The sequence below is a fragment of the Macaca mulatta genome, chromosome 17, assembly GCF_049350105.2.
Source record: "Macaca mulatta isolate MMU2019108-1 chromosome 17, T2T-MMU8v2.0, whole genome shotgun sequence".
NCBI lineage: Eukaryota > Metazoa > Chordata > Mammalia > Primates > Cercopithecidae > Macaca > Macaca mulatta.
In genome coordinates, this window is record NC_133422.1 from 29,261,027 (window position 1) to 29,282,712 (window position 21,686).

At 37.0% G+C, this 21,686-nt stretch overlaps 1 long non-coding RNA gene and 2 other non-coding genes across 4 annotated transcripts in view; all 3 read right to left on the reverse strand.

The window, feature by feature from the left end:
* The window catches only part of LOC144336339 (uncharacterized), an 85,337-nt gene that overhangs the window by 35,461 nt on the left and 28,190 nt on the right, over positions 1-21,686 (reverse strand). The gene's annotated exons all lie outside the window — the stretch shown is intronic.
* On the reverse strand, positions 17,807-17,895 carry MIR16-1 (microRNA mir-16-1). Its single transcript, NR_032067.1, has one exon. It is a non-coding gene; the product is annotated as a microRNA mir-16-1 (primary transcript).
* MIR15A (microRNA mir-15a) lies at positions 17,953-18,035 on the reverse strand. The gene has a single exon (NR_032066.1). It is a non-coding gene; the product is annotated as a microRNA mir-15a (primary transcript).

The following is a 21,686-nucleotide window of genomic DNA, read 5'->3' on the forward strand; positions in this document are numbered from 1 at the left end:
TCTAGGATTATAAAAATCTGGGACAAGATAAAGCCAAGTTCAATATCTTATTTAAAATTTAAAGGCTTGGAGAAAGACAATAACTTAAGGTCTTTCAACTAAGCAATGGCAGAGCCAATTTTCAAGTATTTGAATATGACCACAATTAACTTTTCTGGGACAGGAAGAGTTTAAGCTTCTGTTTACACTGTCATTTCTCTGGCAAAGTTACCAAGCTACCTAAATACTTCTTTATCACAATATTCACGAACATGAATTTTATTATAACACATTATAATCTTTTATTCTGATTCATGTCATGGCCTTCTAAACCTGTAGGTAAGCTTTAGCTTCTTGTACATGCTCAATTGTTATCTGAATAAAATGCATCCCGATGACACTGAAGAGACTAGTAACAGAGGCAAGTGCCTCTGAACAGAGACATATTGGATGAATGAATAGCTGTACACACATAACTGACCATTGTTTGAGACTTTAAAAATGAGGACAATGCAGAAAATAACTTATAGATTCTCAACATAAGAATCATCAAATTAATGAATGTTTTCACTTCTAATTTATAATTTTACTTCATTTTGCATATTATTCTTAATTCTTGTATGAATTCTTCAATGAATCCTAAGTTATTTCTTTAGACATGCCTGTTAAAGCATTTTCCCCCATAAGAGCAAGTAAGATAATTGAAAGATTATAAAAAGGATTATTTAATCCAAAAAATTGACTTTATAATTTCTATGAGAACTTTTATCTTTTCAACTGAGAGAAACTAAATACAAAAATACTGAATAAAAAAAGTAAATAGTCTGAAAAACAGAGAAGGCCCTAAGATTTTGTTTATTGGAAATAGGATTCTTAAAAGTCTGATTTATCTTTTAAAACTGCCATGCTAAATAAGTCAGATTAAATCATTATTAATTCAAACAGATATTATCTACTGTGTCAGACATTTTCATTTTAATGTTTTCTTTATATATGGAAGAAAATTATGTTTAGTTAAAATAGATACCACAAATTGTAAAATTATACATTCTAAATTAATACATTAAAATGAAAATTAAGCAGCACAATTTTATATAAAAAATTATAATACTAGGCTGGGCACAGTGTCTCATGTCTGTAATCCCAGCACTTCGGGAGGCTGAGGCGGGTGGATCACGAGGTCAGGAGCTCGAGGCCAGCCTGGCCAACATGGCGAAACCCATCTCTACTAAAAGTACAAAAATTAGCTGGGCATAGTGGTGTGCGCCTGTAATCTCAGCTACTCAGGAGGCTGACGCAGGAGAATCGAATAACCCGGGAGGCAGAGATTGCGGCAAGCCAAGATCAGGCCACTGCACTCCAGCCTGAGTGACAGAGCAAGACTCTTGTCTCAAAAAAAAAAAAAAAAAAAAATCAAAATAAACAAAAAGGGAATTCTCAACTACTTTTTAAAAAAGGAGTTCTCTCCATAGAAGGCCTAATTTGGAAATATGCTTGGGTCCCTACACAAAGTCGTCCAGAAGCCAGACGATTTTCCAGTGTAGTCCAAAAGCCAGATGATTTCAGGGCAAAGCATTTTAAAGATACGGATTTAGGTAGGCAAGATCCAGAGGCAGAGTACTGTGGGTCTGGGTGGGCAGGTAGAATTCAGATGCTGGGAAAAACACAAATGCAATGCTAGGAAAAGGGGTCACGCCTTACAATTCAGGCGGGACAGATACAAATGAAATAGTTTCTTAATGAGGTAGAACGAGGAAGTTATTAACTCCTGTTCTTATTGGATTCTAACATACAAGCTAATTTGAATTCATCAGCCTAAGCAAGGTTGCCTTGGATTTTGAAGTTGTCTTAAAGAATAAACTGTAGAGAAACCATAGGGTCAACCAGATGAATGATGAAATGAAAAAAACAGCAATTAAATACTTTTAGAAAGTATTACAACTTAATACTTTAAAAAATCCTGTATCTTGAGCTAGTAGCAAAACTAACTGGAATTCCGGACCTCTATAGTGCTTTCTTGCAACATCTCAGAAAGAACATCTGGGAATCCAGTTTAGTCTGCTAAGAGACTTAAGATTTACATCAGATATATTGTCAAGGTTTCTCTTGTCCTTGTTACCAAAGAGGTAAAAGAAGCGTAAAATTTATTCTTCTGCTGACACATTATCTCAACGAGAAATAGAGCCCTTACAAAGACTTATCTTAGATGCGAAACTACATTATTGTACTTGGCAAGTACCATTTCATGCTTCTCATTTTTTTCCTCTCTGATCCTTTAATGAGACTGTGATGTTGATGATCTATAAATTTGATCTAATTGAGGCCAGGAGAATTCTACTGAAAATATAATTTCTGAGTACCCATACCAATATTGGTATCAATGTATTTTTTAATCAGAGAATTAACATAGTACTGAATATGAGGTAACCAGCTCTATTTACTATACTAGTCACCAAATGACCTGAGTTCACTAAGAGAGTCTCTGGGCTCAAGCCTAGTAGCCTTACAGGCTAATAGCAGGGAAATATAGAAGCATGTAAATAATGTGATGACTTAACATAAGCAATAATGAGACTGTTTTAAGCGTGATAGTAGAGAAAAGGCAGTTTTTTTTTTTTTTTTTTTGAGACGGACTTTTGCTCTTGTTGCCCAGGGTGAAGTGCAATGGCATGGTTTCAGCTCACTGCGAGAACTGCCTCCTGGGTTCAAGTGATTCTTGTGCTTCAGCCTCCCAAATAGCTGAGATTACAGGCATGCGCCACCGTGCCTGGCTAATTTTTTTGTTTTTAGTAGGGACAGGGTTTCACCAGGTTGGCCAGGCTGGTCTTGAACTCCTGACCTTAGGTGATTCTCCTGCCTTGGCCTCCCAAAGTGCTGGGATTATAGGCGTGAGCCACCGTGCCCAGCCGGCAGTTATTAATTTTTAACACAAGTGTATGTGTGGGAGGTGGGGTTGCCCTTCTGATGTAATACCTAAGAAAATGAAGGATGAATAGGAATTTGCTACACTACCATGATTGCTCTACAAGAGGTAGAATGAAATTAGTGATTGTTATTAAGCCTTGCCATAAGTCCAAATCTTTAAATTGATATGAAATATTAAGAAAATTGTATGTCTAGAATTTGGATTATTTAGTTTGCAGCCTTTTAGTTGCAAAAGGTGTATTTTCTCTTCTAGATTTTGGTAAGCATCCAAAGAGGGACAGTGTCCTTAACTGACATTTGGTGCATATATATATATATATATATTTATATATACATATTTTTTAGACAGAGTCCCACTCTGTTGCCCAGGCTGGAGTGTGGTGGCATGATCTTGGCTCAGTGCAATGTCTACCTCCCCAGTTCAAGCGATTCTCCAGCGTCAGCCTCCTCAGTAGCTGGGATTACAGGCACGCACCACCATGCCCGGCTAATTTTTTTATTTTTAGTAGAGACAAGGTTTCACCATGTTGGTCAGGCTGGTCTCAAACTCCTCACTTCAGGTGATCCACTCACCTCAGACTCCCAAAGTACTGGGATTACAGGTGTGAGCCACGGTGCCTGGCCTGGTGCTTTACTTTAAAAACAACCAAGTATGACCTGTACATTGTGTAGACTTACTCTGGACAGTAGGGTGAACGTAGTTTTCTCAGGGAACTATGCCATTACATTAAGGACTCTATTAAATTCATTTGTCTGTATGTACATCCATGTATCACAAATACACACATGACATGAACACATATATACCTCATCTCCAATGTTACTCAAATATATTTCTCATTGCATGACTCCCTGGTGGTGGGACCAATAGAGAATATGAGAAGATAACTTGTACTTAGTATTTTCACATACAAACCTATCTTTAAGACATTACAAAAAATAAGTTGTAAAAATGTCAGTGTTATTCGTCTCTAATATTTTTTTCCCTTCTAAAACAAGTGCGTAAAAGCCTATCATACTATCTCTGATTTCTATTTCAATGGAAGCAGTCAGTACAATGTGTGAAGACCTGGGCATAAAAGAAGCATTAAACTAGCATTAAACAAGACATCAGCATTAAACAAGACATCAGCATTAAACAAGACAATAAAGTAAGACTAAAAGCACTTTGGAAACTAAAAGTACTACCTAAAAGGAAGGCATCACTATCATTTTGAGCATTTATTTAATGTAGTTTTGTCTCCTCTGCCTCTTATTGGTTATAGGATAGAAGCTGTAGATATAATTCCTAAAAGCATGAACTTCGAAGTCAAAGCATCTGAGCTTGAATCTGGACTCCCTGGCTTGCTGGTTATGTGACATGAGGCATGCTATTTTTCTGTGACTTGGTTTCCTTACCTATAACATATGGATAACAATGGACCTCTCTCAGAGGGTGGTTGTGAGGACTAAATGGGCTTATAAATGTGAAAGTTGCTGGCAAAGGATAAATACTAAATGTGTTAGCAGTTCTATTTCTACCGCTAATAATAGCACATAAACTTTGAGTTTTCCATATACACTTTAGAAAAATCAACAACCCTTTCAGGTAGGTATTAAAATGTTTTTATTTGATGGTTTGGGTCCTTTTCACTATAATAATCACATAAAATAATAAAAATTTACTGGCCTATTTTCCAGAGGGGCAAATAAATATTAACAAATGTGTCAGGGCTGATGTTCATTTACAATTCTTTCTCATATCCATAATCTTATAATTTGGAAGAGAACCAAGGTAGTCTAAAAAGTACTTGAAAACTGAAGAGCCTGCATTAAAGGATGCACTAAATACAATCTTTTCAACCAAGTGATATTGTTTAATCAACTCTCAACAATAATTTAGGTTCAAAAGACTGGCAAAGACAGTACAGAATGAGTATTTTCTGCATATATATAATGCCAGCATCAACTGACCCACTGTCAATTTCAGAGTAAGACTGACTTACTGGGAACACTCCTTTTAATCAATAACTTAGCATGTGCCTGGTAGTGGGAAACACACACACACATATACACACACACACACACACACACCTCTAATTGAAGCTAAATTCCTATTTAACTACAGAAAAAGAATTCCAAGGGTAGTACTTCTAAACCTAAGCTATGGCTCTGTAGTCTCACTAATGTCTAAGCGTCCTAGAATATAAACATCAAAAAATCCTCTTTTGATATTATTAACTCAACTCTCCCCAAATCAAAAGTTTATGATTATATATCCTTGTGGAATTGATTCCTTCCAGTTTATCCAGATTCTTCACCTTTATTTGCTTTTATGGTCTTAAGATGGAAATGACTACTTAATAATCCAGTTCTATACTGGGTTTCTTACTGCCTCCAAGAAATCTTCTTCTTGAAGACAAGCGCCAACTTACAAAAACTTTTAGAGATATTTAAAAATTATGTCCCTAGCCCTAGTATCTTCATTTTATATATATATATATATATATATATATATATATATATATATATATATATACTTGAGACGAAGTCTCGCTCTGTCACCCAGGCTGGAGTGCAGTGGAGCGATCTCTGCTCACTGCAACCTCCGCCTCCCGGGTTCAAGCTATTCTCCTGTCTCAGCCTCCTAAGTACCTGAGATTACAGGCATGAGCCACCACACCCGGCTAATTTTTTGTATTTTTAGTAGAGACAAGGTTTCACTATGTTGGTCAGGCTGATCTCGAACTCCTGACCTCAAATGATCTGCCCGCCTCAGCCTCTCAAAGTGCTGGGATTACAGCCGTGATCCTGTGTGCCTGGCCAATATTTTTGTTTTATAGGTCTCAATACTGTCAGTTCTGTTAAAACTCTGCTTATTTCTAGTAAAAACTATTCTAAAATTTAAACAAAATCCAACTTTCTTACCATTTCCTTTAGTCAAAAATCATCTTTTGTTAGCACTAATGCCTTACAATTTTTTTTTTTTTTGAGATGGAGTCTCACTCTGTCGCCTGGGCTGGAGTGCAGCCGCGCGATCACGGCTCACTGCAACCTCTGCCTCCCGGGTCCAAGTGATTCTCCTGCCTCAGCCTGCTGAGTAGCTGGGATTACAGGTGTGCGCCACCACGCCCACCTGATTTTTTTTGTATCTTTAGTAGAGACGGAGTTTCACCATGTTGGTCAAGCTGGTCTCAAAATCCTGACCTCCTGATCCACCCACCTCGGCCTCCCAAAATACTGGTATTACAGGCGAGAGCCACAGCGCGCGGCTCTACCTTACATTTTTAAAGCTAGGATTTGTTCAAGCTGATATGGTGATTTGCTTCACTTCAAAAGATGCCTTATTATCTTGACTAACAGTGTTTTTCCTGTTTTACCAATTTTAAGGTCCTGTAAGGCAGTCATTTCTATAATGTACACATCCACTATTAGTAGAAAACCCTTGCTTTGGAGTATTTGCCTCCCTGAAACTTGATTTGCCCAGTTTTGCCCTCTTGTGCAATAAAGAATAAACAAGATTATTTTTTTTTTCCTTTTTCAAGCAGGCTTCTCAGTACCTCTAGACACTCCTCACGACATTCAAACACCTCATAGTTTCCATTCTCTGAATCCACTCTAGTTGGTTCACATTCATCTACATATTCTACATGTGGCCTGATACGAGCTACATACCAAGACTGCCAATTAACAATGGTCTGGGGAAACAAATGTTTATCAGCCAATAGCAGTTTAACCCAAATAAATAATTAATTTGCATGCTAGCTTTGAAATTTGCTGAACCTTTACCTATAAACTCCAAATTAAATTCTCCAACTTGAGTATACAGAAATCAAGACCATCTGGCATTATTGAAAAGAAACATCAAAGGGACTTGGTTTCTTAATAGAATATAAGGAGTATTTTAAAATCATTACAAATTTTTCCTGAGGTTATACCTATGTAGAACTTTCTAGAAAAAACAAGTTATCAATTCTTAAAGCTCCAAATTCAGGCCAGGCATGGTGGCTAATGCTGTAATATCAGCACTTTGGCAGGTTGAGGCGGGAGGACTGCTTGAACCCAGAAGTAGACATGCCTGGGCAACAAAGTGAGACCACATCACTAACAAAAAATTTAAAAAATTAGCCGGGTGTGGTGGTGCATGCCTGTAGTTCCAACTACTCAGGAGGCTGGGTGGGGAAAATCACTTGAGCCTGGGAGATCGAGGCTGTAGTAAGCCATGATTGTGCCACTGCACTGCCAATACAGCAAGAACCTGCCGCAAAAAAAAAAAAAAAGAAAAAAACTCAAAACCCATACAAAAAGGAAAAGCTCCAAATTCCTCGGGTTTTGGAGGTATCTAAACACATCTAAAAATCATTAATTCAAAAATGGCATAACAGCTTAACTATTTGAGTCATTTTGTCTTTTTTTGAGACGGAGTTTCGCTTTTGCCCAGCACCCATTAAAATGCTGACAAAAGTGGCGTAACAGAGGGTTTGACTTCAAATCTGAACCATAGGCCTGTTTTGGCAACAAACACCCCCCCTCCAAAATAGCCAGACTTTTAGACCTCCAAAATAATGTAGTTTATTCTGTTAGCCCAGCTGTTTCTCTGGTTCTAAACATTTTTTTTTAGATGGAGTCTCACTTTGTTGTCCAGGCTGGTGTGCAGTGGCAGGATCTCGCCTTACTGCACCCTCCACTCCCCGGGTTCAAGGGATTCTCCTGTCTCAGCCTGCTGAGTAGCTGGGATTACATGCGCCTGACATTTTTGTATTTTTAGTAGAGTTGGGGTTTCGCCATCTTGGCCAGGCTGATCTTGAACTCCTGACCTCGTGATCCAAAATGCTGGGACTACAGGTGTGAGCCACTGTGCCTGGCCTTAAACTTGGCCTTTCTGAATGAAACTACTATTGCTCTTTTAAATTATAAAATTAGTGTGTGAGACAAATGGATTAAGACATACCATTTTCGCTTACATCATAAATGGGTCACATTCTGAGAAAAATGTATTATACTAGATAGCCCAAACATTTATTGTTTATTCGTGTCATGTTTACATTTTATAACCATATGTTTAAAATGAAATGTCCGTAACTATTGGCTGTCATTAATAGTAAGAAATGTTTTTTGAATATCCAATGTGAATTCCACAATTTTATAACAGCTCAGCTTTTTGATAAATGTAACTATTGAGGTACAAAAGAAGAAACAAACTCATAATTTGATATACAGGTCTTTTTTTTTTTTTTTTTTTTGAGGCAGGGTCTTGCTCTGTCACCCAGGCTGGAGTGCAGCGGTGCCACCTTGGCCCACTGCAACCTTCACTTCCCAGGTTCAAGCAATTCTCCTGCCTCAGCCCCCCACCATGTAGCTGGGACTGCAGGCGTGCACCACCACACCTGGCTAATTTTTGTATTTTTAGTAGAGATGGGGTGTTGCCATGTTGCCGAGGCTGGTCTTGAACTCTTGAACTCTGGTGATCTGCTGGCCTCAGCCTCCTAAAGTGCTGGGATTATAGGCGTGAGCCACCACGGCCAGATTTCTCTCTTTAAGCAAATTCTGACCAGTACACGTATTTCAGAAGTTATTTTTCTTACCCTCCTGCTCAGAATACTTCATGACCTCCCTTGCCTCAAATTTTTTTTTTCCACTATGAAAAGGTATCCTTGGGGATGACATGTGGATATGGTAGAGGAGGAAGCCAGAGTAAACAAGATGCATCTTCCTGTATCCTCGATCTTGAGGAAAAATTCTAATCTTAGGCATTTTTACATTACAATACTATGGAATAGATATAAAGTTGGTAATTTTTAGATAAAATTCAAATTTAAGGAAAATATCTCTGAGCCAGAAGCACAGCACTAAACCTCTTCTCTAGAGGTAAATATAATCTTTCTAGTCCCTGGCACAGTAATGAATTGGATTAAGAAATAAATTCACTAATCGAAATATCCAACTAGAAGGGTATATATAAGGCTAATAACAACTGACTTTGGATGATAAAAATGATTTTTAAATAAAATTTTTTTTGCTCTTCCTGAGGTTTCTATGTCTATATAGTACTTTATTTTAATTTATAAGAAAAATTAACAGAAAAATGCTAAATTTTTAGATACGAAAGTTTCATTGCATTATCAAATCTTTATCAGTATAAAATAAACCAGATTTGTATTTCTCTAGTTTGTTTACTAATACAGTTTCAAATTAAAACAGATTTAAATACCCCTTTTCTTACACTTACCTTTTCTCGAGGTCTGGGGGGCTTGAAGAGTGGGGAAAGGACAGTGAAATCTCTCAACCACAAACTCAAGAAGTAATTCTTGAATTCCTTTTCAATATTGCTTTGAGAACTTAAGAGCAAGCTGTTCCTCTGAAACTGATTTTAAACTCATCTGATTTTGAAAGTTTTCTTCCATGACAGTTAATTCATTATCATGTCTAAAGTTCCTGAACACAGTAGGACTCCCTTTTATAGATTTCCAAAGTAAGTATGTGGAGGTAAGGTTGCTTCAAATAATCACTTTTATTTTTCAAGGATTTCTCTCTCTCCTTTTCAAAAAACACTTTGCCCATCACAAAAATCATACATGCTTATTTATAATCAAGAAGATCCCTCTTGCCCCAATAAGATTTATCTCTCACCCAGAGTAAACCAGCAAAACAGTTTAGCATATGAATTATTCTGGTGAATCTATTCAACTATTTGATGATCTTTTACTTATTCAATAATGAACAATTTTTTAGCTCATTAAATATTCACTTGATATTTTAAATAACTGCACAGTATCCTACTGAACGTTATTTAATCAGCCTTTTATTACTGAATGCTTTATAAACAATACTATAACACACACATGGATTACTTCTTTAAAAAGTGGATCTGTTAACTGCTTTTACAGTATTGGAAAACTGAGATAATTATTCTTTTAATGTTCATAAATCTTAAGGATATAACATAACTGGTTCATACATAACCATTTGAAGAATTTAAAAAGTCAACTATATAACTTGTCAGTATAAAATTAATACCTGAACCTCAGGACCTGATGTTTAGGCTACTGTTCTGAAGTTTCTTAAATTTAACTTTTTTTTTCCATATTGCTAATACATTTAAAAGGTTAACCTACATGAATAAATGAGAAACAATGATAGAAGTGTTATATACCTCAGGTCATACCATGGGAAGGATGGTTAATGTTAGACTGTTAAGGTCAAGAAACAGTGCACATGAGAAATTCTGCCTTATCAAAAAAAAAAAAAAATGTACAGGCATTAGTTGGGGGAGAACTGGAGTGATTAAATGGCATAAATAAAGGCAAAGAGAAAGAAAAATGGATTAGAACTAGTTAATTTGAAGAAAAATTAAACAACATAGAAAATGTTGGGACAAGACCACAACATATCAAAGTTAGAAATTTAAATTTTATACTATAGGGAAAAAAATTAGGAAGATCAAAATAGTAGTATATATTATATAGAAGATGAAACTGTTAGTTTAAAACAGCTAGAGGTGACCAGGCATGGTGGCTCACGCCTGTAATCCCAGCACTTTGGGAGGCTGAAGTGGGTGGATTACGAGGTCAGGAGTTTGAGACCAGCCTGGCTAACATCGTGAAACCCTGTCTCTACTAAAAATACAAAAATTAGCTGGGCGTGGTGGCAGATGCCTGTAATCCCAGATCTGCAGGAGGCTGAGGCAGGAGAATTGCTTGAACCTGGGAAGTGGAGGTTGCGGTGAGCTGAGATAGTGCCACTGCACTCCAGCTTGAGCAACTGAGCAAGACTCCATCTCAAAAAAACAAAAACAAAAAACAAATAACAACCACCACCAAAACAGCTAGAGGAAAAGAACTAGTTAAAATGCTGCTAAATAGAAATAAGTGAAAAACAACGAAGTACTTAATTATAGTAGAAATTTCAAGGATGAAGGAATCAAAGACACTGTGGTTCATTTGGGTATATGACAAACATGAGCAAATTCAGTGTGTTTCTTGGGGTCATTAGTTTTGGATCCACCTAAATTGATCACGCAGAAAACAATTTCAAAGCAATCAATGCAAAATTTGCAGTCCTGATCATCACACATATACCTATTAACCACCCATTTAAACATTCTGTTTGTATTTTTTTTTTTGGTGACGAAGTCTTGCTGTGTTGCCCAGGCTGGAGTGCAGTGGGCAGACCTCAGCTCACTGCAAGCTCTGCCTCCCGGGTTCACGCCATTCTTTTGCCTCAGCCTCCCGAGTAGCTGGGACTACAGGCGCCCGCCACCTCACCCAGCTAGTTTTTTGTATTTATTTATTTATTTTAGTAGAGACGGGGTTTCACCATGTTAGCCAGGATGGTCTTGATCTCCTGACCTCGTGATCCACCCGTCTCGGCCTCCCAAAGTGCTGGGATTACAGGCTTGAGCCACCGCACCTGGCCTTCTGTTTGTATTCTAAGTGGTCTGATGGTGGGGGGGGGTCTCAAATCAGAGTCATAAAAATATTCTGTCGTATCTGCAGACGTCAAATAGGATAAGGCACATACACCTGTCAAGATTGTCTTAAAGAAGTATGAAAAACTGGGCCGGGCATGGTGGCTCATGCATGTAATTCCAGCACTTTGGGAGGCCGAGGTGGGCGAATCACGAGGTCAGGAGTTTTAGAGACCAACCTGGCCAATATGGTGAAATCCCGTCTCTACTAAAAATACAAAAAAATTAGCCGGGAATGGTGGTGGGTGCCTGTAATCCCAGCTACTCGGGGGGCTGATGCAGGAGAATTGCTTGGACCCAGGAGGCGGAGGTTGCAGTGAGCTGAGATTGCACCACTGCACTCTAGCCTGGGCAACAGAGTGAGACTCTTACTCAAAGTATGAAAAACTGAATCTGTAGCTCAGGCTAAAAGCTTAAACAGCTACAAGATATGGCCCCTATCAACTCTCTGATCCTATTAGCTACTATTCTTCCTGTTTACATTTGATCACAGCCACATGCGCCTCTTTGCTGTTCCATGTACACACACAAAATACTTCAGCCTCAGGGTCTCTGTATTTGTTATTTCCTCTGCTCAGAAGGGTCTTCTCCCAGGTACCTACATGGGTTTGTTCCCTTATTATTTCTAGGTCTTTGTTCAAATGACATCTCTGTAGGGTATTTCCTGACCATACTATTTAAAAATATCTCTCTTCTGCCTTACAAACACTTTTATCACATCATTCCCACTTTCCCTGCCTTATTTTCACCACAGAACTTTGGTCACTCTCTGCCATACCAAATATAGTACCTACCAGATTTTCTGTCCATTCATTCCATCACTCACTCCTCTACCCACAAGATTAGCAAGCTCCACGGGGGCTGGGATATATCTTTTTTATTCAGTGACAATCTTCAGTACCTAAACAGTAAATAAATGTGTACCTCTCTACATATAAATGTTTCAAATCTATTTTTAATGTTGCTTGTCGAACATTAACATTTTCACACTTCCAGAAATGACATTAATAAAAATATAAACAAATTGACATAAAAATCTGTGTAGACTAAGCTAAAATTTACAAACTCTTAATACAAGGTACGTTTAAACTTTCTCAATTATGGGACAACAAATAATAGACTTCATTGCTTCATACTAAAATGGTATTTTTGACTAATCACAAGGAAACTTAAACTACCATATAGTTATAATCACAGGTATTCAGTCCAAAGAGGAAAAAAGTTTTAGTGGTACTATGAGAACCTGTATCTCTGAAAATGTTAGCTCCATAAGTGTAAGCACGCCCGAAGATTATAAGATAATAAAATGTGGAAACAGGCAAACTATGGGGTGATTTGATGTTTCTACCACTTGCTAAAGATTTTCTTTAATAGAATCATTCGTGCTAAGTGGATAAAAGTTACAAATTACAAAAGATACAGAATACATCCAATAAAAAATCAGACTGAGGAATATTTAGTGTAAAACTGGCTTAAAATTTTTTGTCAGCAGAATTTCTCAACATCTAACCCTATAGCAAATAATACAAATAACAAGGAGATTCTTCAAGCAGCTGGCATTTCTTCAAAACACAAAGGTCCAATTATAAGAAAAATATCACATTATTTAAAGTCCTACAGAATTGGAGGAGAATCTGTACTACTCATGTTTTTGCATAAATTCCATGATTTATAAATAAATAAACCCAAAATATAAATTATAAACATTTAATTTCAGTATAATGTAGACAAAAACAGCAGCTAACTTGTCATCTTTCACAGTAATTTTAACGTAAAAGGTTTAAACATTTATTTTGCCAATATAGTTTTCATTGCATATAGGCTTAAAAAAAAAAAGACATCCAAAATACCTGAGATGTATTTTATAAGTAAACAAAGAAAGAACATAAACTTAAATTTCTGGTGGAGGAGTTAGGTCTTCATTAAAAGGGTTCAAGCTGTTAGTAATAAAATGGAAGTAATCCCTTGACGTGTGTAAAATAAAATTTTTTAGTAGATGGGAATGTATTGATGATAGTCTCTTATTTCTTCTCCCAGATATGCAAGTGATATATCTGAATACTTACTAGAGCCAAATCTATCTCAAAAGTTTAGGTCATTTTTTTTTTCCTTTTTGATAGTATTCAATGAGAAATAACACTTTAAATAAAACTTTTTTCATGAGGAAGGTACTGTAATTATCCACCTGCAAAAGGAAAAAAATACAATTTGATTTAGAATGTCAACTTCTAAATATATAAATATATTTAGAGAAAGAATAATTTATGAAAGTATAATCTTGCTAATCCAAGTAGGGCTAACTGATGCATGTACCAGTAATGACACTTAGCGGCTTAAAAACACCTGTAACTCTGAATTTACCAAAAAGATCCATAACTAACTGAAGAAAATCTTTAATGTTAAATATGGAACTTAGTCTACAGCTAGGCTAAGTTTTCAAATCTACTATCACATATTAATCTGTGTGATCTTGAGAGATTTATACTTGAATACAAAATGCAAACAGAGTAACTGAAATACATTTCTTGCTACCTCCTGGATACTCTCCTGTAGTCCTCTGAGTAAGCTCCAAAATCAATCCATATTCCAAATAACAGACTTAAGATGTTCAATATTGGAACTCTTTGGTATCAATTAAAAAAGAAACTTAAATGAAAAATATTAGTATTTTTTTCCAAATAAGAAAAAATGAAAACTTAATATATACCCCCATATAACTATGTGCAGTTTGTTTTGCAAAACAAAAAACCAAAATAAGATTAACACTGAAAGGTATAAACTTTCATTTTACTGTTGGCTCCTTATGTGTTTCAAAATTACAACTCTACAAATAAAATATCTAGTACTGTTGAGAGTTTCCTAAATGTTATTTTTCATTAGGTATCGACAGGCCACCTCTTCTTCTCTAAGAAGAGACTGGAATGTATATACTACTTCAATAAGTTTTAATGAAGCATTTTTCCTGTATTTTCTTACTTCTCAAATATTTCAATTTTCCTTAAATCTACTGTCAGGATTAAAAACAAGAAAAGTTTTCATTTAGCTATAAAAGCTCCAAATGATCCTTCTTCATGCTTAAGAGCACTTAAAGATGTAAAGAGTCATCTGAAAATGTAAAATGCAAATGTTTTCTTGCCATTTAGAAGACAGATTGAATATAATTTTCTAAAACCTGACTTCAGATACATTTAGGAATACAAAGAAAAAGAAACAAACAATACCTAACTCCTGAGTTGTTCTGAAAAATATTAGGCAGTATTGGGTAAACTTTGTAATTCATTCAATAAATATTCTTTTTTTTTTTTTTTTGAGACAGTCTTCCTTTATCGCCCAGGCTGGAGTGCAGTGGCGCGATCTTGGCTCACTGCAAGCTCCGCCTCCCAGGTTCACGCCATTCTACTGCCTCAGCCTCCCGAGTAGCTGGGACTACAGGCGCCCACCACCATGCCTGGCTAATTTTTTGTATTTTTTAGTAGAGACAAGGTTTTCACTGTGTTAGCCAGGATGGTCTTGATCTCCTGACCTCTTGATCTGCCCGCCTGGGCCTCCCAGAGTCCTGGGAGATTACAGGCGTGAGCCACTGCGCCTGGTCTCATTCAATAAATATTCTAAGCATTTGTGTTAGGTCCTGGAATATTTTTAGTGGAATCAAAAATTATATATTTGGTGAAGTCTTTCATGCAATGGTTGAAAGGAAATAAAGAAAACAAGTTAAGAGCTTGATAAATGATTTTTAAAAGCACCAAGACAGTGTTTCCATGTAAATGCTGGCATTTAGTTCTATCCACTATGTATCGTATATTGGGAACAAAATGTTGCTGGATAAAAACTGAGAGTTTTTATATAATATTTTATCTTCAAATTAGAATTTAAACAAAAAGGTTCTTTACCTTTCGAATACAATTTCTTTTTTTGCTGTTGTTGAGACAGAGTCTCACTCTGTCACCCAGGCTGGAGTGCAGTGAGTACAGTGGTGTGATCTTGGCTCACTGCAACCTCCGCCTCCTGGGTTAAGGTGATTCTCCTGACTCAGCCTCCTGAGTAGCTGGGATTATAGGCGCACGCCACACCACACCCAGCTAATTTTTGTATTTTTAGTTGAGATGGGGTTTTGCCATGTTGGTCAGGCTGGTCTCGAACTCTTGACCTCGTGATCCACCTGCCTCAGGCTCCTAAAATGCTGGGATAACAGGTGTGAGCCACCGTACCTGGCTCAAATACAATTTCTTAAATTAAATCTGAAGTACTTCATAAATTTCCAAAATAGACAATTCTGATTGTAAAGGACTAATTAACAACTGCTTTTATTTTATAGATTTTCTGCATGGTTACAACTGAAAACTCTAAGACACTCCTTGTACAAAATAACATCAGAGTTATGATACACTACACAAATATACTCATCTTCTCCTAAACATCATTTAATGACTTTTAATCATAAGTTTAATGACTTTAAAACACCACAGATAAGGAGAAGAACATAAATGAGCATTTTTGTTCAGATTTTTGTTGTTATTGCTGTTGAGATGGAGTCTCGCTCTGTTGCCTAAGCTGGAGTGCAGTGGTGCGATCTCCACTCACTGCAACCTCCGACTCCTGGGTTCAAGTGATTCTCCTGCCTCAGCCTCCCAAGTAGCTGGGATTACAGGTGCCCGCCATCACACCTGGCTAATTTTTTACTTTTAGTAGAGACAGAGTTTCACCACATTGCCTAGGATGGTCTCGAACTCCTGACCTCACACGATCCACGTGCCTTGGCCTGAGATTACAGGCATGAGCCACCATGCCCTGCCTTTTGTTCAGATTTTAATTAAATTAGGCCAGGGGTGGTGGCTCATGCCTGTAATCCCAGCACAGTGGGCAGCTTTAAAGCAAGATTGCTTGAGCCCAGGAGTTTGAAACCAGTCTGGGCAGCATAGTGAGACCCTGTCTCTATTTTTATTTATTTATTTTTAATTCTTAAATTTTTATTTATTTTAAATTATTTATTTATTTATTTTTTTGAGACCGAGTTTCACTCTTGTTGTCCAGGCTGGATTGCAATGGCGTGATCTCCGCTCATTGCAACTTCCGCCTCCCGGGTTCAAGCAATTCTCCTGCCTCAGTCTCCCGAGTAGCTAGGACTATAGGCATGTGCCACCATGCCTGGCTAATTTTTTGTAATTTTAGTAGAGACGGGGTTTCACCATGTTGGTCAGGTTGGTCTCGAACTCCTGACCCCAGATCATCCACCCGCCTCGGACTCCCAAAGTGCTGGAATTACAGGCATGAGCCACTGTGCCCAGCTCTGCTTTTCTTTTTGTTGTTGTTGAGAGGGAGTCTCCCTCTCTCACCTAGTCTGGAGTGCAGTGGTGTGATCTCGGTTCACTGCAAGCTCCGCCTCCTGGGTTCACGCCATTCTCCTGCTTCAGCCTCCCAAGTAGCTGGGACTATAGGCGCCCGCCACCATGCCCGGCTAATTTTTTTCTATTTTTAGTAGAGACAGGGTTTCACTGTGTTAGCCATGATAATCTCAATCTCCTGACCTCCTGATCCGCCTGCCTCGGCCTCCCAAAGTGCTGGGATTACAGGTGTGAGCTACCACGCCCAGCCATCTACTTTTACTTTTAATAGAAATTTTAAAAAACATAAACAATTAAAAAAATTATTTACATATTTATATCTATAAAATTAACTACAATCATAATTTGGTCTTACTCTGAGTTAAATCTTGAATATAAAAAAGTAAAGTAAACAAGACCGTATTTTTGACTTGTCAAACAAAAATCTTTGGCTAAGGACTTAAGAAAACATTTTAATAAAAACATGAAAAAAACCAGTATACTGTTATAAAGTTAGAAGACATAGGACTAACACCCGAATCTGCCATGTGTAGCAAATTATTTGAGTTTTGTGTTTCCTCAGCTATCCAATGAGTGGGTTGGTCACTTGTTAGGTTTTCCTACCTTTAAAGTTATGGTTAAGTGTGGCATTTTGAGAACCAGAATTTCAGGTATTTAATTCACATATTTTGACGGCTTTTCCCCTTCAGATATAAAGAAATGTTCAGAAACAGTACTAAATAGTCTTCTAAGCTCTGTTCAAAATGCTTAATATATTTTATATTTATCTATAAAGACATATTTTAAAAGTAATTTCAAAACAAAGGGAAAACTAGAATTTGTTTTATCCCAAGTAAAAAAATCTGAATTAATGTCTATGTTGAATATAAATGTACATTAAAATAAATTCCGCTAATGCTGCATAAGCTCTTTTAAAAAACTCTTGATGGCATTCAATACACTTATAAAATTGCAATTATACTATTTTAAGAGACAATACATCTGAAAAATTAGTATTATTTTCATGGAATCATACTAAAAATAACAGGATTATCAATAATACTGAAAAGACACTATCAATAAAACTGAAAACACAGTAATATTAATATACATTAAAATGCACCTGTAGAGTATGGTCAACCTTACTTCAGCAGCACAGTTAATACTGGAGATAATTTTAGAATCTTAACGCCAATATTTACGTGCTGCTAAGGCACTGCTGACATTGTTATCATAAGAGCTATGAATAAAAAGAAACATATTTTCTTCAGAAGATCAGATCCTTGTATTTTTGAGGCAGCACAATATGGCCTGCACCTTTTCAAAATCCACAAACCATTATGTGCTGCTACTTTACTCCAAGGTTTTGTTTTTTTTAAACACACATTCATGCCTAAAGAATATAAAAAATATTTTCTTTCAGAAAAAAAAGAATGCATGTAAAAAAATCTATGTTTAAACATTACAACATTGATGTAATACGCATTAATTATTTTAAAGGAGATTTTAAGTAGAATAATAAAACATTTCTACACCAAAAACTTAACTGAAGTCCATTCTGTGCCCAGCACAGTGCTATAGATTAGGAAACACAAAGAATAAAATGAGGAAAAGAAAAGCATTTATCTGCCATGACAGCTTAACAGGGCAATACAATTAAATGTTTAAACTTTTGAATATATTCAATATATGAAGTTATTTTTCCTTGTATAAACAAAAAAGTAAATTTATAAAATTTGATCTTTACCTTGGTAAAAGCAGAATTTACAAACATTTTGTTCCTTGCAGTACACCTTTCAAAAGACATCTTCATCAAATAGGTAAGACTTCATACCAAGAGAAAAACATGAAATGACATACAAGAGCTCAGTTTCAATAAACTTAAGCTAGCAAAATGCAAATGTACTTTTAAAGAAAAATACTTTAATTCTAAATAAAATGTTAATTTTATTAAACATCTAATTAAGATATTTTAATTCTAAATAGTTAAGAAAAAAAAGCTCTAAACCAATTCTCCCTTAAATAATTTATTAATAATCTAAATATTTTCTTTCAACATTGATCTCCATATTAGAAGTTCCCTTAGAGTTGGATATCATTTGATACAGTAATTCTAAAATATGAATCCTTGGGATAATGAGTTAATTTGGTACCCTGAGATGAGAAATAAATTCTGTAGCTCTTGATCTTCCTATTCCCTATTTCTGGCCCATTTACCAGGTAAGGAAGACACTCCTAGTTTCCACTTACTCAGATATAGAAATGAAATTCTTCTTTCTAAAAGATATTAGAAAATTGCCACCACTCTAGTGGTGCCACCACTCAAGCCTAGATAATCTTTTTTGCCCCATGCTCTCATCATTAAAATGACTATGCTGAAGTTAGAATACATCTGTTACAGTATAGTAAGGCGATGTACACAAGGAAAGCCCTAAAATTTGTTCTTCCATTCTAATATCTAATTATCTATACAAAGCACAGGGTCACATTCCATATGAATTTTTTCTGAGTATTTTTCCCATTAATAAAAAATATACGTAGCTAATCTCCTATCTAAGCAACCTGGATTTCACATATAACTCTGCTCCTTATTGTCTCAAGTTTCTGCACAACATTTTTTTTTTGTTTTTTATTATTATTTTTTAAAGAGCAGTTTCTGTACCTTTTAGAGGAAAAAAAAACCAAACCTCATTTCTACATCTGAGTAAGTGGAAACTTTAGGAGTATACTTCCTTACCTGGTAAATGGACCGGAAATACGTAGGGAATAGGAAGATCAAGAGCTACAGGATTTGTTTTATTTCTCATCTCAGAGTACTCTGTTTCCCAGGTTGGGGTACAGTGCCATGATCGTAGCTCACTGCTGCCTTGACCTCTTGGGCTTAAGTGATCTGTCCACCTCAGCCTCTCAAGTAGCTGGGACTGCAAGTGCACACCACCACGCACAGCTCTTTACATTTTTATTTTATTGTAGAGACAGGGTCTTGTTATGTTGCCTAGGATGGTCTTGAACTCCTGGCCTCAAGCAATCCTCCTGCCTTGGCCTCCCAAAGTCCTAAAATTACAGGCAAGAGCCACCATGTCTGGCCTGCACATTTTTTTTTTTTTTTCCTCGAGACGGACGGGGTTTCACCACGTTAGTCGGGCTGGTCTTGAACTCCTGAGCTCAGGTGATCCACCTGCCTTGGCCTCCCAAAGTGCTGGGATTACAGGCGTGAGCCACTGCGCCTGTCCTGGCCTGCACAAGTTTTAACATGTAACCAAGATAAATCCGTTTGCATTCACTTGAGAAATATATAACGTATATTTGTATTTATCAATTATGTTAAGGAATTGTCCTTCAGGGTCCCCCTCATCACGTAAATTTTCCAGATAAAAACTTAAATATAATTTTTTTCAAACATAAAAGGTGCCTGTAAATTATTTAACAAATATTTTATTGAATACCTACTATGTGCAAGGCACTGTCCCAGTTATTACACTAGTTGGTAGAATACCAGATAGACACTGTCTTTTCAGAAAGAGTAGTCATTATAAGACAACTTAAAGTGAAGATCTTAAGCTGAAGAATTTAGTGCCAACAAAGGATGGTTTGAGTTTCAGAAAGAGGTGTCATTCTAAAAATGTCAACATAACAGGAGAAGCAGCTTTGAGGCAGCAGAGTTCCCAGACACCACTAAGAAAATCACTGAGGAGAAAGGATAGGTTTTTCTGGATTTTTTTTTTTTCTTTTTTCAGACGGAGTCTTGCTCTGTTGCCCAGGTTGGAGTGCAGTGATGCCATCTCAGCTCACTGCAAGCTCCGCCTCCCTGGTTCACGCCATTCTCCTGCCTTAGCCTCCCGAGTAGCTGGGACTACAGGCACCTGCCACTATGCCTGGCTAATTTTTTGTGTTCTTGGTAGAGACAGGGTTTCACCATGTTAGCCAGGATGGTCTTGATCTCCTGACCTCGTGATCCACCCACCTTGGCCTCCCAAAGTGCTGGCATTACAGGTGTGAGCCACCACGCTGAGCCCACGATGGGATTTTAATGCTGATAAATGTGCCCTATTCCAGAAGAAAATGCCACAAAGGACATTTATTAGTAAGGAAGAAAAAAAAGCACCAGGATTTAAGGCAGGAAGAGATAAGCAAACTCTACTGTTCTGTGCAAATGCCGTCAGTTTGCTGTCCTTAGCCATAAAGCTGCTAATTCCTGAGCCTCAAAGGGAAAAAACACCAGCAGCCAGTCTTTTGGTTGTACAAGAAGGTATGGACAATGAGAATGCTTTTTCTGGAATGCTTCCATCAATGCTTTGTTCCCAAAGTCAGGAAGTACCTTGCCAATAAGGGTCTGCCTTTTAAGTTCTTTTGATATTGGACAATACTCCTGGCCACCCAGAACCACAAGTTCAACACCAAAAGCACTGAGGTGGTCTATGTGCCCCCACAATGTCTCTATATTTCATCCTCTGTATTAGGGTCATAAGGACCTTTACAGCTCATTATACATTGCACTCTGTGGAAATGTCTATCAATGCTGTGGAAGAGAACCCTGACAGAATAACATGAAAGTCTGGAAGAATTATACCACTGATTATGCCACTGTTGTTACAGAAAAAGTTGTGAAAGCCATCAAGTCTTAAACACATTCCTGGAGAAAACTGTGTCCAGATGATATATATGACTTCACAGGATTTGTGACAGAGACAATCAAGGAAATCATGAAAGAGACTGTGGATATGACAAAAAAAAAAAGGTATGGTGCAGGGGGGCGGGGGGGTGAAAGGTTTCAAGATATGGATCTTTGAGAAATTCAATAGCTAACAGACACCACACCAGATAAATTAACAGACAACTTGATGGAAATGATTGGTTCTGAACTAGTGCCAGATGATGAGGAAGACAACATAGAAGCAGTACCAGACATACACTACTGGCACTGACATTAGAGAGTCTGGCAGAAGGGCTGCAATTATTCAAGACTACTTTTGATTTCTTTTATGACATGGACCCGTCTATAATATGGGCACTAA